The sequence below is a fragment of the Oryx dammah genome, unplaced genomic scaffold (assembly GCF_014754425.2).
Source record: "Oryx dammah isolate SB20612 unplaced genomic scaffold, SCBI_Odam_1.1 HiC_scaffold_23, whole genome shotgun sequence".
NCBI classification, from domain to species: Eukaryota; Metazoa; Chordata; class Mammalia; order Artiodactyla; family Bovidae; genus Oryx; species Oryx dammah.
In genome coordinates, this window is record NW_024070207.1 from 79,876,846 (window position 1) to 79,893,345 (window position 16,500).

The following is a 16,500-nucleotide window of genomic DNA, read 5'->3' on the forward strand; positions in this document are numbered from 1 at the left end:
CAGAGAAACATCTACTTCTGTTCTATTGACTATGCCAAAGCCTTTGACTGTGTGAATGACAACAAACTGTGAAAAATTCTTCAAGAGATGGGAATACCAGACCACCTTACCTGCCTCCTGAGAAATCTGTATGCAGGTCAGGAAGCAACAGTTAGAACTGGACATGGAACAACAGACTGGTTCCAAATAGGAAAAGGAGTACGTCAAGGCTGTATATTGTCACCCTGCTTTTTTAACTTAAATGCCAAGTACGTCATGTGAAATGCTGGGCTGGATAAAGCGCAAGCTGGAATCAAGATTGCCGGGAGAAATATCAATAACCTCAGATATGCAGATGACACCCTCCTTATGGCAGAAAGTGAAGAGGAACTAAAAAGCCTCTTGATGAAAGTGAAAGAGGAGAGTGAAAAAGTTGGCTTAAAACTCAATATTCAGAAAACTAAGATCATGGGATCTAGTCCCATCACTTCATGGCAAATAGATGGGGAAACAGTGGCAGAATATTGTTTTTGGCTCCAAAATCACTGCATATGGTTGGTGACTGCAGCCATGAAATTAAAAGATGCTTGCCCGTGGAAGGAAAGTTATTACCAACCTAGACAGTATATTAAAAAGCAGAGACATTACTTTGTCAACAAAGGTCCGTCTAGTCAAAGCTATGGCTTTTCCATTAGTCATGTATGGATGTGAGAGTTGGACCTCACATGTGAAAGCTGAGAGCCGAAGAATTGATGCTTTTGAACTGTGGTGTTGGAGAAGACTCTTGAGAGTCCCTTGGACTGCAAGGAGATCCAACCAGTCCATCCTAAAGGAAATCAGTCCTGAATATTCATTGGAAGGACTGATGCTGAAGCTGAAACTCCAGTACTTTGGCCACCTGATGTGAAGAACTGATTCATTGGAAAAGATCCTGATGCTGGGAAAGATTGAAGGTGGGAGCACAAGGGGATGACAGAGGATGAGATGGTTGGATGGCATCACCGACTTGGTGGACATGAGTTTGAGTAAGCTCTGGGAGTTGTGATGCACAAGGAAGCATGGCGTGCTGCAGTCCATGGGGTCGCAGATTCGGACACGACTGAGCGACTGAACTGAACTGATGGGACTGGATGCCATGATGTTAGTTTTCTGAAGGTTTCGTTTTAAGCCAAATTTTTCAGTTTTCTCTTTTACTTTTATCAAAAGACTCTTTAGTTCTTTGCTTTCTGCCATAATGGTGGTGTCATCTGTGTATCTGAGGTTATTGATATTTCTCCTGGCAATCTTGATTCCAGTTTGTGCTTTATTCAGACTGGCATTTCGCATGATTTACTCTGCAACTAATATTTAATTTTAAGTGATTTGTAACTTCTATAATGGAAAATATTGATAGATAAAATCCACCTAAACAAAAGCTCTTTAGGAATTTCAATAATTTTTCAATAAAATGAGCATATAGTAAAATTGATTTTGTTCAAACAGAATAATAAAAAAATTCAATTAACTAAAAAAAAGATTAATATGTAAAACAAAAAAACTATGAAACTTTTAACAGAACATATATGAAAAATAGCTTCATGACCTCGGGTTAGGTGAACTCCAGGTGATGTCCTTTTGTTATACCATCTTCCCACCCCTAAGCCTTGACAACCACATATCCATTCTCTGTCACTATAGTTACATCTTTTTGATAATGCCATATAAATGAATCATACAACATGTAACCTTTTGAGACTTGCTTCTTTTCTTCAGCATAATGCCTTTGATATCCATTCAAGTTGTTGGGCAAATCAATAGTTCACTCCTTTTTACTGCTGAGTAGTACCACAATTTGTTTATCCATTCACTCATTGAAGAGTGAATTTGGGGCTGTTACAAATAAAACTGGGCTTCCCAAGTGGTGTTAGTGGTAAAGAACCTGCCTGCCAAAGCAGAAGAGGTAAAGAGGTTGCAGGTTTGATCCCTGGGTTGGGAAGATCCCTTGGAAGAGAGCATGACAATCCACTCCAGTATTCTTGCCTGGAGAATTCCATGGACAAAGGAGCTGCAGTCCATAGGGTCACAAAGAGTCAGACACGACTAAAGCGACTTAGCATATGTATACAAATATAGCTACCCATGTACAGGTTTCATGTGAACATTTCTCTGAGGTAAATACTCAGGAATGGGATTGCTGGTAAGTGTATGGTTAACTCTATAACTAACTGTTTTCCAAAGTGGTTGTAACATTTTGCATTTATTATTATTTTTTTACATTTTGCATTTAGAAGAGCAATGTAAGAGTTCTGGTTGCTCTGCATCTTTGCTAGCAATTGGTTTTGTCAGTATGTTTTATTTTAGCCTTTCTAATAGATATGTAATGGCTTTAATGTATATTTTCCTAGTGGTTAATGGTGTTGAAAAATCTTTTCATGGGTTTATTTTTTATCCCTATATCCTCTTTGTTCATGTGAATATTCAAGCTGTTTGGCCATTTTTAAATAAAATTTTTATTTTCTAACTCTTGGGTTATGTGAGTTCTTTACATGTGCCGGATACAAGTCCTTTGTCAGACGTGGGAATTGCAGATATTCTCTCCCAGTGTGTAGCTCCTCATATCATTTTTTTAATGTGTCTTTCATAGAACAAAAGGTTTCCATTTTGATCAAGTCCAGTTTATCATTCTTTCCTTTTATGGTTCATGACATGGTGTCATGTGAAAAAAAACCTCTTTACCTAACCCTAGGGCATGAAGCTATTTTTCCTGTTTTCTGATAAAAGTTTTATAGTTTTGTGTTTTACCCATAAATCTATTTTTGATTTTGAGTTAATTTTTGTGTAAGGTATGAAGTTAAGATTGAAATTAATTTTTTGTGTGCATCTAAGTCCAGTTGTTCCAATGTCATTTATTGAAAAGGTTAGCCTTTCTCCATTGAATTGCCTTTGCACTTTTATAAAAAATCATTTGGTTGTATTGGTGTGGTTCTACTTCTGGACTCTATCCTGAATTGATCTATGTGAGTGTCCCTTCACCAAATACCACACTGTCTTGATTTCTGTAAGTTCAAAGTAAAGTTCATAGTCAAAAAATCCGGTGATTGTGATGTGTAAAAACTGTGATTACTTTGACTTTATTCTTTTCTAAATTGTTTTAACTATTTTCATTCCTTTGTCTTTTCATATAAATTTTGGTATTGACTTGTCAATATTGACAAAAAATATTATATTCCTTGGACTTTGATTGGAGTATATTAAATGTATAGATTAATTTGAGGATAACTGGAATCTTTACTATGTTGTCTTCCAATCCATGAGCATGCTATATCCCTCCATATTTAGATTTTACTGATTTCTTCCATTAGCATTTTGTCATTTTTAGCCTACACTTTTGGACTTCTGTGAGTCCACACCAGGTTACACCAGAAGAAATAAAATAGTGAACTTACTGATAATTCAATGATACTACAAAATCTAGTCTTCTTCCCCAATCTACTCTATTATTTACTTTCAGAGTACTCAAATAGCTGTTCCATGCATTCTTTCCAGGTTTCACAGCTATATTTAGTGTGAGAGACAGTTTGGAGTTTGTTTACTCCAACTCAGCAAAACAAAATAATAATTTTTAAAGTGTAAATAGATTCTGAGATGGAAAAGTTTGAGAAATGCTGCATTGTATGTACTGGAGTTAGAATACTGTCCCAGACATGGAAGATGAGGCCACAAAGCAGGAACAGAATTTTATCCATTAAGCCCTTTCACACAAGGGGCACTAGTAAAATTTCAACTTCAGGGTCAGAAATACAGCAAGGGAACTCATCATTTGTCCAACAAAATAGGTGGGAAATGGTCACCCCTAAAAGAAAAGGCATGCAATAAATAACTTCAAAATCATTAGAAAATTTTTGCAAAGTTATTAAGAGAGGCAGGAAGGGAGGGGGAACAAAAAGAAACTATGATTCAAAGGTAACACAAGGACTTTCTCTTCCAATCATGGTGGAGTAAAAGGAATTAGGTTTACCTTCTTGCCTTAAACAATGAAAAGGAATTAATAAATTATATAAAACAATGGTTTTCAGACATTAAACATCAGGCAGCAAAGGACATTGATCATTGAGAGAAAGGAAACAAACAAAGTGAGCCTTATGATTACCTCAGCTTACTGCCTGGAGAGTTTTCAGGTCTCAACATGGGCAGGAGGAACCTAAACAGAGCCTGGCAGTCTCCCTGAGTCAAGAAGACTGAGCTGAAAATTCAAGGAGAACAAGGCAAGTAGATTCACAGGACATAGTATTGGCATGGGGAGTGGGGGGAAGGAGAGAGACCAGACCAGAGTAAGAGAGAGAGCATGCTTGAGTGCTCTGGAAATATGCAGTGGGTTCTCCTAGAGTCTTGAGCTGAGTACTGATCAGCACAGGTATGTGACGAAACTACCCAAGGCCAGGAAATGAATTATAAGAAATGAGCATAGAGAACAAGGTTATGAGCTCAAACAGGGCTGGAAAGACTTCATATTCCCAATATCCAGAGTAGAGAAATCTTGTAATACACAGAAGTTTGGATAGAGTACTCAGAAGAGTAGTGCCACCTTTTCAGTTTCAGTTCAGTCGCTCAGTCGTGTCCGACTCTTTGCGGCCCCCTGAACTGCAGCACGCCAGGCCTCCCTGTCCAGCACCAACTCCCAGAGTCCACCCAAACTCATGTCCATTGAGTCGGTGATGCCATCCAACCATCTCATTTTCTGTCGTCCCTTCTCCTCCTGCCCTCAATCTTTCCCAGCATCAGGGTCTTTTCTAATGAGTCAATTCTTCGCATGAGGTGGCCAAAGTATTGGAGTTTCAGCCTCAACATCACTCCTTCCAATGAACACCCAGGACTGATCTCCTTTAGAATGGACTGGTTGGATCTCCTTGCAGTCCAAGGGACTCTCAAGAGTCTTCTCCAACACCACAGTCCAAAAGCATCAATTCTTCAGCGCTCAGCTTTCTTTATAGTCCAACTCTCACATCCATACATGACCACTGGAAAAACCATAGCCTTGACTAGACGGACCTTTGTTGGCAAAGTAATGTCTCTGTTTTTTAATATGCTGTCTAAGTTGGTCATAACTTTGGTCATAACAGTAGAGGACAATATTAGCCTTTAACTGCTGTTCTGATCTGATGGAGAAAAATGAAAAGTAAACTTTCCTGCCAATCTAGGAAGTCCTCTCCATGAAGGTAGACAAGAAAAAAAAAAACAAAACAGTTTTTTATTGAATAGGCATTAAACCAAATTGCTGCATTATAGACAATCTGCTAATGAGATTGGAAAGAAAGAAATGATTCCCCATTCTTTCGTATGCAATGTCTCTATTACATACATTTTTAAATTATACATATGTTTTAAAATTATAATGTGTTATTATGTAAGAGGACTTGAAAGTACTGTTTGCTACACATTCTTTCATAGTTCATCCTAAGTTCACCCAGTAATTGGAGTAACCATCTGTGCTAGTTAATTGCCTTTATCTTTGAAGAAAAAATACAGCTTCTCATATCTCTATGATGAACAGGTGCTTACAGCTTAGGGCAAAGCACCTAGGCTAAAATCCCAGGATGACAGAGATATATAGGGACATTATTGTCCTTGATGTTTACATTTCAGAGATGTCCCTTCAGAAATACATTTCTGAAGAAATACAGTCCATTCTGAAATAAATTTCTGGATTATAAGGCTGGCAAGAGACTTATTTAACCCTTAAAAAAGATTTACATACATATCAAAGCAGCACAGGATGAATGAACACATACTAGATTTCTCAAGGAAAAAACTCTAAGAAATGGGAGAGACTAAAGGTCCCTTTCCCTTTTGGCAATAGGGAAAATTCAATTTTATTTTTATTTACTCTTCCAGATTTTACCTTACAAAGATGAAAAGCAATCCTAAAAAGGATCAAGTTCTTTCCAAGTAACTTAACTATATCCTAGAAGAAGCTAAAAATCATTAAAAGAAATTCAGAAAATATAGTACCCAACAAAATAAAATTCACAATGTTTGAGGTATGGAAAGAAGTAGGAAAATATGACTCATAATAAGAAAACTATAATAATAGAAACAGACCAAGAAATGGCACAGATTACAGAGTTACTAGACAAGGCCATTAGAACAACTGCTGTAAATATATTCCATATATGTAGAGGAAAGGATGAGTATGTTAAGGAGAGAAATAGAAGATATAAATAAAGATCCACACTGAATTTGTAGAGATGAAAATATACATCTATGATATAAAATACAATGGATGGGATTAAGAGCAGGTTAGACATATCAATAAAAAAGGCTAGTAAACTTGGGGACATAGCACTTAAAATGATTCAAAAAGGAAACACAAAGAAGAAAAGTCTGAAAATAAATGAACAGAACATTAGTGAGCTGTGGGATGACTGCAATCAGCCTAATATATGTATTAGGAGAGGTGAGGAAATGGAAAAGAAAAATTATTAGGAGAAATAATAGCTAAAAATTTCCCAAATATGATAAACTCTATAAACCCCATAAATCTAAGAAACTCAATAGACTCTGAACACACGAAACAAAGAAAACTACATTAAGGTATGCCAAAATCAAATTTCTCAAAAAAAAAAACCAAAAAAACAAAAAAACCCACACCCAGTGTTAAAGAAAAAAAAAAAACTCCTAAAAGAGGCCAGAGAAAAGATATATTATGTTCAGAGCAACAAATATCAAAATGATACATATTTTTCATCAGAGACCTTGAAAGGCAGAGGACTTAAAAAATTGTCAACGTTGAATTCTATATTCAGCAAAAATATTTCTTAAAATGAGGGAAAGTGAAGACCTTTGCTTAAACATACAAGCTGATAGAATTAATTGCCAGCAGACCTGTACTATAAGAAATGTTAACGGAAGTTTTTTAGGCAGAAAGAAAATACCAGGTGGAAACCTGGACCTATATAAAGAAATTGCTGCTGCTGCTAAGTCGCTTCAGTCATGTCCCACTCTGTGCGATCCCATAGACGGCGGCCTAGCAGGCTCCCCAGTCTCTGGGATTCTCCAGACAAGAACACTGGAGTGGGTTGCCATTTCCTTCTCCAATGCATGAAAGTGAAAAGGGAAAGTGAAGTCGCTCAGTTGTGTCCAACTCTTCACAACCCCATGGACTGCAGCCCACCAGGCTCTTCTGTCCATGGGATTGTCCAGGCCAGAGTACTGGAGTGGGGTGCTATTGCCTTCTCGGAAAGAAATTGAAGAGATTGTAAAAGGCAACTATGGTATGAGACTTTAACACCCCTCTCTCAATAAATGATAGAACAAGAAGACAGAAAATCAATAAGGGTATAGAAGACTTAAATAAAACTTTCAACAAAAATGGCCTAATTAACATTTATAGAACATTTACCCAAAACAGCAGAATATGCACTATCAAGGGTCATATAGAATATGACCAAGACACCAAATTATGACCCATAAAAAGTGTCAATAAATGTAAATAGATTTAAGTAAGACAAACTCTGACCATAAAATAATTAAGTTACACATCAATAACAGAAATATATTTGCAAAATCTCAAGATATTTGGAAACTAATTAATGCAACTATAAATAACCCGTGGGTCAGATAATAGAAAGAGCAGGAGGGATTAGAAAGCATTTTGAACTGAATGAAAATGAAAATATGGCAACAACAAAGGGCAACAACAAAGCAGTGCTTGGAGGGAAACTTACAGCACTAAACATTTACATTATTAAAAGATAAAGGTCTCAAATCAATAACCTAAGCTTCCATCTTAGGAAACTAGAAAAAGAGAAGCAAATCAAACACACATTAAACAGAAGAATAAAAATAGTTAAATATTAGATCAGAAATCACTGTAACATAAAATAAATCAATAAAGCCAAACGCAGTTTCTTTGAAAAAAAAATGATATAATTAATAAACATCTGCTTAGACCGTATAGGGAAAAAAAGAGAAGATACAATTTACTTGTATCAGAAATAAAACAAGGGAACATCACTACAGATCTTAGACATATTAAAAGGATAATGAGGGAATATAATGGACAATAGCTCACTCTAAAAGAAATAGATAACATACACAGACTTGGAACCAATAAAGAAATTAAATTTTTATTTACAAACCTTCCCACAAAGTAAACTCCTGGCAAGATGGCTTCACTGACAAATTCTACTAAACATTTAAGGCAAAAAAAATACAAATTCTATACAAAGTCTTCCAGAATATAGAAGATGCAGGGACACTTTCTAATGGTATGCAGCCAATATTACTCTGATACCCAAATGAGACAAATTCAAAAGAAAACTACAGACCAATACCTCTAATGAACATAGATGCAAAAATTCTTAAAATTTTAGAAAATAATCTAGAATATCATGAACATGTGACTTATTCCAAGAGTACAGGAGGATTTAAAATTTGAAAACCAAGCAACGTATTTCACAATATTAAAAGATGAAAAAGTAACAAACCATACGATCAATTCAGTAGATTCTGAAAAAGTACTTTACAAAATCCAACATCCCTTCATGATAAAAATTCTCAGCAAACTAGGAAAAGAAAGGAATCTCCTCAATCTATTAAAGAAAACCCATAAAAAACCTATGTGTAAAATCATACTTATAGTGAAAGATGGAATACTTTGAGGCCAGTCAGGAACAAGGGAAGATAATCTACTCTCTGCTTATATTTGTTATTCTACTGGAGGTTTTAGCCAATACAATGAAGAACAACAGCAAAAAAAAAAAAAAAGGTACACAGAGTAGAAAGGGAGAGGTGAAACTCCAAACTGTCAGATGACAAGAGAATGCTATGTAGAGAATGCTAAGGAATCTACAAAAGAGGCTACTAGGACTAATACATGAATTTTGCAGTGCTGTAGGATACAAGAGCAAGATGCAAAAATCAATTGCATTTTTTAATACAAGCTGCATACTATTGGAAATTTAACTTTAAAAATCTGCACCATAAAATACTTAGAGATAAAAATCTAATAAAATATGTGCAAGATCTATGCAGTGAAAACTAGAGGGACTTCCTTGGTGGTCCAATGGTTAAGACTTCATCTTTCAATGCAGAGGGTGTGGATTCAACCCCTGGTTAGGCAGCTAAGACCCCACGTGCCTCCTAGCTAAAAAGCCAAAACATTAAAAAAAAAAAAAACAGAGACAATATTGTAAAAAATTCAATAAAGACTTTTAAAATGGTCCATATTTAAAAAGCTTGGAAAAAAAGAAAACTAGAAAACACTGCTGGAAGATATTACAAAAGATATAAATAAATCAAGAGGTACATCCTCATCATGGATCTGAAGACTCAATATTGTTAGGATATCAGTTGTCTTCAAACTGATCTAAAGATTCAATGCAGTCTCAGTAAAAATCCTAACAGAATTTTGTAGAAACTGACAAGCAAATTCTAAAATTCATAGGTTAGTGCAAGCACCTAGAATAGTCAAATACAATTTTTAAGGGACATGCAATTGATTCCAAGGTCAGATTGTATCTTTATTTAAAATATCAATATTATATTTTATTCAATATGTATTTTTACATTAATTTTGATTTTAAAAAATACTGTAATAAGCCACTATTTATTACTGAGATTTTGGTGCTTGCTTGAATTTTTCTAGCTTTTTTGAGATACAGTTGACATATAACATTGTGCAAACTTACGGTGTATAATCTGATGATTTGATACATTTATTCAAATACAATTTTGAAAAAGAATAAAGTTGGAAAACTTAAAATATCTGACATCAAGACTTCTTATAAAGGTACAGTAATCAAGACAGTGTGGTATTGGCATGAGTATTGGTAAATAGATCAATAGAACAGAATAGAGAGTCCAAAAATAGGCCCACAGAATTGATTTTTGACAAAGACACAAAGGCAATTCATTAGGAAAGAATAGCATTTTCAACAACAGTGCTCAAGTGTTAGATATCCATATGCAAAAAAGTAAACTTTGATGCATGCCTCTTTCCATTTATAAAAATTAACTCAAAATGGTCATAAATCTAAAGCCGTAAAACTTCTGGAAAAGAACATAGTAGAAAATCTTTTGTTTTAACCTTGAGTTGGGCACATATTTCTCATACATAATGCCAAAAGGATGGCCCATAAAAGAATAAGTTGGTAAACTGAACTTTATTAAATTGAAATTTGTCTTAGAAAAATGTTGTTAAGAGAACAAAAAGACAAACATCAAATCAGGATAAAATATTTGCAAATCCATACTTAACAAAGGACTTGTATCCAAAGTGTATAGAGAAGTTTCAAAAGCTGAATATACCTGTAACTATTGGGGTGGCCAAAAAGTTCGTTGGAATTTTCCTGTAACCTGTTATGGAAAAACCTGAATGAAGATTTTGGCCAATCCAATATTAAATAAGTCAAAATGGTAGTAAAAAAATCCCCCCAAGAAAAGGCATGAGGCCAAAATGACTTTATGATAGCTTTCTTTTTTTAAAAAGAAAAACCTTCAAAAATTATATAACCTTAAATTTCCTGGTGAATAGGACATTCAATCTTTTGTGGCTAGAAAAACCTTCATGTCCAAACCTGACCAAGACAGGGCATGAAAAAAATTTTAGAGGACAATCTTGATTATAAACATAAATGAAAACTCCTAACTAAAATACAGACAGATTTATTCCCTCACATTAAAAATATATGAACAAATAGGGCTTATGCCATTATTTCAAGGGTGATTTAGAGAATCTGTTAATGTAATTCACCACACTAATAGTTAAAAAAGAGAAAAACCACATGATCATCTTAGCTGTAGAAAAAGTAACTATTAAAATTTAACACCCATTCATTCAGTTCAGTTCAGTTGCTCAGTTGTGTCCGACTCTTTGCGACCCCATGGATTGCAGCACACTAGGCTTCCCTGTCCATCACCAACTACTGGAGCTTGCTCAAACTCATGTCCATCAAGTTGGTGATGCCATCGAACCGTCTCATCTTCTGTTGTCCCCTTCTCCTCCCACCTTCAATCTTTCCCAGCATCAGGATCTCTTACTTTCACCAAGAGGCTCTTTGCTTCCTGCCATAAGGGTGGTGTCATCTGCGTATCTGAGGTTATTGATATTTCTCCCAGCAATCTTGATTCCAGCCTGTGCTTCATCCCACCCAGCATTTCTCATGATGTATTCTGCATATAAGTTAAATAAGCAGGGTGACAATATACAGCCTTGACGTACTCCTTTCCCAATTTTGAACCAGTCTGTTGCTCCATGTCCAGTTCTAACTGTTGCTTCTTGACCTGCATGCAGGTTTCTCAAGAGGCAGGTAAGGTGGTCTGGTTTTCCCATCTCTTTAAGAATTTCCCACAGTTTATTGTGATCCATACAGTCAAAGGCTTTGGCGTAGTCAATACAGCAGAAATAGATGTTTTTTCTGGAACTCTCTTGCTTTTTCTATGAGCCAATGTTGTTGTTCAGTCATAATGCCATGTCCAACTTTTTTGCTACTGCCAGCCTCCTCTATCCATGGGATTTCCCAGACAAGGACACTGGATTGGGTTGCTATTTCCTTTTCCAGGGACCCAGGGATCTTCCCAACCCAGGGATCAAACCTGCATCTCCTGCATTGGCAGGCGGATGCTTTACCACTGAGCCACCTGGGAAGCCCATGAAGCCACCTGGAATACATTCTATGATCCAGTGGATCCAGTGGATGCTGGCAATTTGATTTTTGGTTCCTCTGCCCTTTCTAAATCCAGCTTGAACATCTGGAAGTTCTCGGTTCACATACTGTTGAAGCCTAGCTTAGAGAATTTTGAGCATTACTTTGCTAGCATGTGAGATGAGTGCAATCGTGTGATAGTTTGAACATTCTTTTGCATTGTCTTTCTTTGGTATGGAATGAAAATTGACCCATTTATTATTTAAAAACAAATAAACGACAAAACATAAGAGATATAGAGTTGAAAAAGGGTATACACCCAAAACCTACATGAAACCCAGCACCATTACTAACCAACATTAAATCAGAAGTTTAACAATGTACTAAGATGATAAAAAGAAAAAAAAACAGGAACAAAGATCAAAAAAGAAGATATATATATATAATACATATATATATGATATGGCTGTTTATATAAAAAAGCTATAAGGATGTACAAAAGTATTAGAATAAGAGAATTCATCAAAGTTGGTGGATACAAGAATTTCTCATAAATGATGGTAGAGTTCCTAGATGGTAACAATTAGCAGTTAAATATAATTTTCAAGGAGGATCTCATTGGGCGGGAGGTGGAAGGGAAGAGATTCAAGAGGGGGGACATATGTACACTTATGGTTAATTCATGTTAATGTATGACAGAAATCAAACCAATATTGTAAAGCAATCATCAATCTATTAAAAATAAATAAATATTTTAAAAAGAAGTAAGCAGAAAAAAAGCCTATGAGGTAGCTAGGAATAAATCTAAAACCAGTATTTTACTTACAGTAACATATATGTATATAATATCTTTTAAAATTTATTTCTATCTAATTATTTATACTTTTGTCTCCATTCAATCAAAATTTTTACTACCTACTCTGTACAAAGGCATGGGCCATAGATGTAGTAATGAATGAAAGTTCTAGCCTTCATGAAATTTATATTCTAGTGGGAGGAAGTGATAATAAATAAAATGGGTAAAGTATATAGCCTTGTAAAAAGTGCTTGAAGAAAAATAAATCAAGGGACTTGATGACAAAGGAGGCATTTTAGGAGTGGTAGAAGGGAAGGATAATATATGTGATAGAGACCCAAATGAAGTGAGGAGCTTGCCAAGGGGATATGTGGTAGCGGAGAGGGGAAAGAAGAGCTTTCCAGGCATAGAGAGCAGCAAGAGCAAAGGCCCTGAGGTTGAAGGGCATGGCAAGTCTAAAACAGCAATACAAAATTATGTGTGTCCAGAGGAGAGTTGTGCAGGGAACACATCATAGGGTCTTTCTTGCAGACCATGATAAGGTGTATGGATTTTTGTTTGAATAAGATGAAGACGCTATTGGAGGGTTTTGAACACAGGAGTAGTATTATTTGATTTGTGTTATAAAAGGATCACTATGACTTCTGTGTTAGGAACAGAATATAGAGTGGCAAGGGTAGAATCAGGGAGACTAACCAGGAGAATATTACAGTATCCATGGGAGATATCATGATATTTAGGAACAGTGAAGTAGTGTTGGCGAAGGTTAGAAATGGTGTAATTTTGGGTGTATTTGAAGAGAAAACCAAAAGGAGTTGCTAATAGATTGAATGTAGGGTGTGAGAAAAAGAGACAAACCAAAGAGAATCGGGGATACAATTAGGGTTAAAGCTATGATAAATGGATTTTGGCTTGAGGAAGGATAGTTTTCCATTAACTGAGATGAGGCATGGTGGGGGTGGATCACATTTTTAAGGAAAAATCAGGGCTTTAGTATAGAACATATTAAGTTTAAGACACCTATTAGACATCCAAGTTGAGATGTCAAGAAGGCAGTTCTATGATCTGAAATTTAAGGGAGATATTAGGTTTAGAGTGATAAGCTTGGAAGTCATAAGCATGTTTTTAAAAATTTATTTTATTGAGCTATCAGTCAGTTCAGTTTAGTTGCTCACTCGTGTCCAACTCTTTGCGACCCCATGAACCGCAGCACGCCAGGCCTCCCTGTCCATCACCAACTCCCAGAATCCACCCAAACCCATGTCCATTGAGTTGGTGATGCCATCTAACCATCTCATCCTCTGTCATACCCTTCTCCTGCCCTCAATCTTTCTCAGCATCAGGGTCTTTTCAAATGAGTCAGGTCTTCACATCAAGTGGCCAAAGTATTGAATTTTCAGCTTCAACATCAGTCCTTCCAATGAACACCCAGGACTGATCTCCTTCAGGATGGACTGGTTGGATATCCTTGCAGTCCAAGGGACGGACTCTCAAGAGTCTTCTCCAACACGACAGTTCAAAAGCATCAATTCTTTGGTGCTCAGCTTTCTTCACAGTCCAACTCTCACATCCATACATGACCACTGGAAAAAGCATAGCCTTGACTAGATGGACCTTTGTTGACAAAGTAATGTCTCTGCTTTTTAATATGCTGTCTAGATTGGTCATAACTTTCCTTCCAAGGAGTGAACGTCTTTTATTTTATAATTTTTTTTCTAGTAATGATAATTATGTACTTTTTAAAAACTTTTTTATTTTTATTTTTAACTTAAATTTATTTATTTTAATTGGAGGCTAATTACTTTACAATATTGTATTGGTTTTGATCTTGGCTGCAATCACCATCTGCAGTGATTTTGGAGCCTCCCAAAATAAAGTCAGCCACTGTTTCCACTGTTTCCCCATCTATTTGCCATGAAGTGATGGGACCGGATGCCATGATCTTAGTTTTCTGAATGTTGAGCTTTAGGCCAACTTTTTCACTCTCCTTTTTCACTTTCTTTTTGAGGTATAGTTGATTTTCAATGTTGTATTATTTTCTGGTTACAGCAAAGTTACTCAGTTATACAAATATATAGTAGTTTGCATCTGCTAATCCAAAACCCCCAATCCACCCCCCTACTCCCCATTCCTCTTTGCAACCACAAGTCTGGTCTCTATATCTATGAGTCTGTTTCTGTTTTGTAGATATGTTGATTTGTGCCATATTTTATTTTTTAATTTTAATATTTATTTATTTTGGCTGCTCTGAGTTTTAGTTGTGGCACTCAGGATATTTAGTGGTGGCATGTGGACTCTTAGTTGTGGCATATGGATCTAGTTCCCTGACCAAAAATCATACCCAGGCTCCCCCCCTGCATTTAGAGTGTGGAGTCTTAGCCACTGGACCACTAAGGAACTCTCTGTGCAGTATTTTAGATTCCACATACAAGTGATATCATATGGTATTTGTCTTTGTCTTTCTGACTTAGTTCACCTAGGATATAATCTTTAATTGCCTCCAAGTTCTTGCAAACAGCATTATTTCATTCTGTTAATGACTGAGTTGTATTCCATTGTGTGTGTTAATACATATATAATATATATAATATGTATTATATATATATATATTTATGCTACATCTTTTTATCTATCCTTCTTTCAGTGGACATTTAGGTTGCTTCCATGTCTTGGCTATTGTAGATAGTGGTACTATGGACATAGGGGTGCATGGATCTTTTTGAATTATAGTTTTGTCCACATATATGTGCAGGAGTGGGATTGCTAGATCATGTGGCAATTCTACTTTTGGTTTTTGAGGAATCTTCATATTGTTTTCCATAGTGGCTGTACCAACCTATATTTCCACCAACAGTGTAGGAGGGTTCCCTTTTCTCCATATCCTCTCCAGCATTTATTGTTTGTCAATTTTTTGATGATGCCCATTGTCATTGGTGTGAGGTGATACTTCCTTGCAGCTTTTATTTGCATTTTTCTAACAGTGACATTGAGCATCTTTTCATGTGCCTGTTGGCCATCTGTATGTCTTCTCTGGGAAAATGTCTTTTTAGATCTTCTGCCCACTTTTTGATTGGGTTGTTTTTTGTTGTTGTTGCTGTTATATTGAGCTGCATGAGCTGTTTGTATATTTTGGAGACTAATCCCTTGTTGGTTGCATCATTTGCAAATATTTTCTCTTATTCAGTGGGTTGTCTTTTCATTTTGATTATGGTTTCCTTTGCTGTGAAAAACCTTTTGAATTTAATTAGGTCCCATTTGTTTATTCTTGTTTTTTAAAAAATCTGTAAGACTGTTTCTGTTTTGTAAATAAGTTCAATTGTATCATTTAAAAAATTAGATTCCATACATGAGTGATATCATATGATATTTCTCTTTGTCAAACTTACTTCACCTAGTGATGAATATTTCTAGGTCCATCCATATTGTTGCAAATGGCATTATTTCATTCTTTTTTATGGCTGAGTAATATTCCCTTGTTTATATATATCACATCTTCTTCATCCATTCCTCTGTTGAAGGACATTTAGGTTGCTTCCATGTTCTGACTATTGTAAATAGTGCTGCAATGAACATTGGGATGCATATATCCTTTTTAATTATGGTTTTCCCTGGATATATGCCCAGGAGTGAGATTGCTGGATCATATGTTAGCTCTATTTTTAGTTTTTTATTTTATTTTATTTTTTTTATTTTTAATTTCTTAAGGAATCTCTATACTGTTTTCCGTAATGGCTGCACCAATCTACATTCCCACCAACAGTGTAGGAGGTTCCCTTTTCTCTACACCCTCTCCAGCATTTGTTATTTGTAGGGAAGTTATAAGCATATTAATGGTAATTAAAACCATGAAATAAACTCACCTAGGGAATGAACACAGATAAGAAAAGAGGAATAAGAGATGTTGAGTAATTCAGCAGCATCTTAAACCATTTTGTTCTTGTGCTGTTAGGGTTTTTTCCTGTTCAGCTTTGTATTTCTACCTGTGTCAATGTTAGTGTGTTTCCCTATAGGTTCCATTGGAAATACCACTGAGTCCCTTGTCTTTCCCCATCCTCAGATTTTCATAGGTTCAGTTTAGTTCAGTTCAGTCGCTCAGTCATG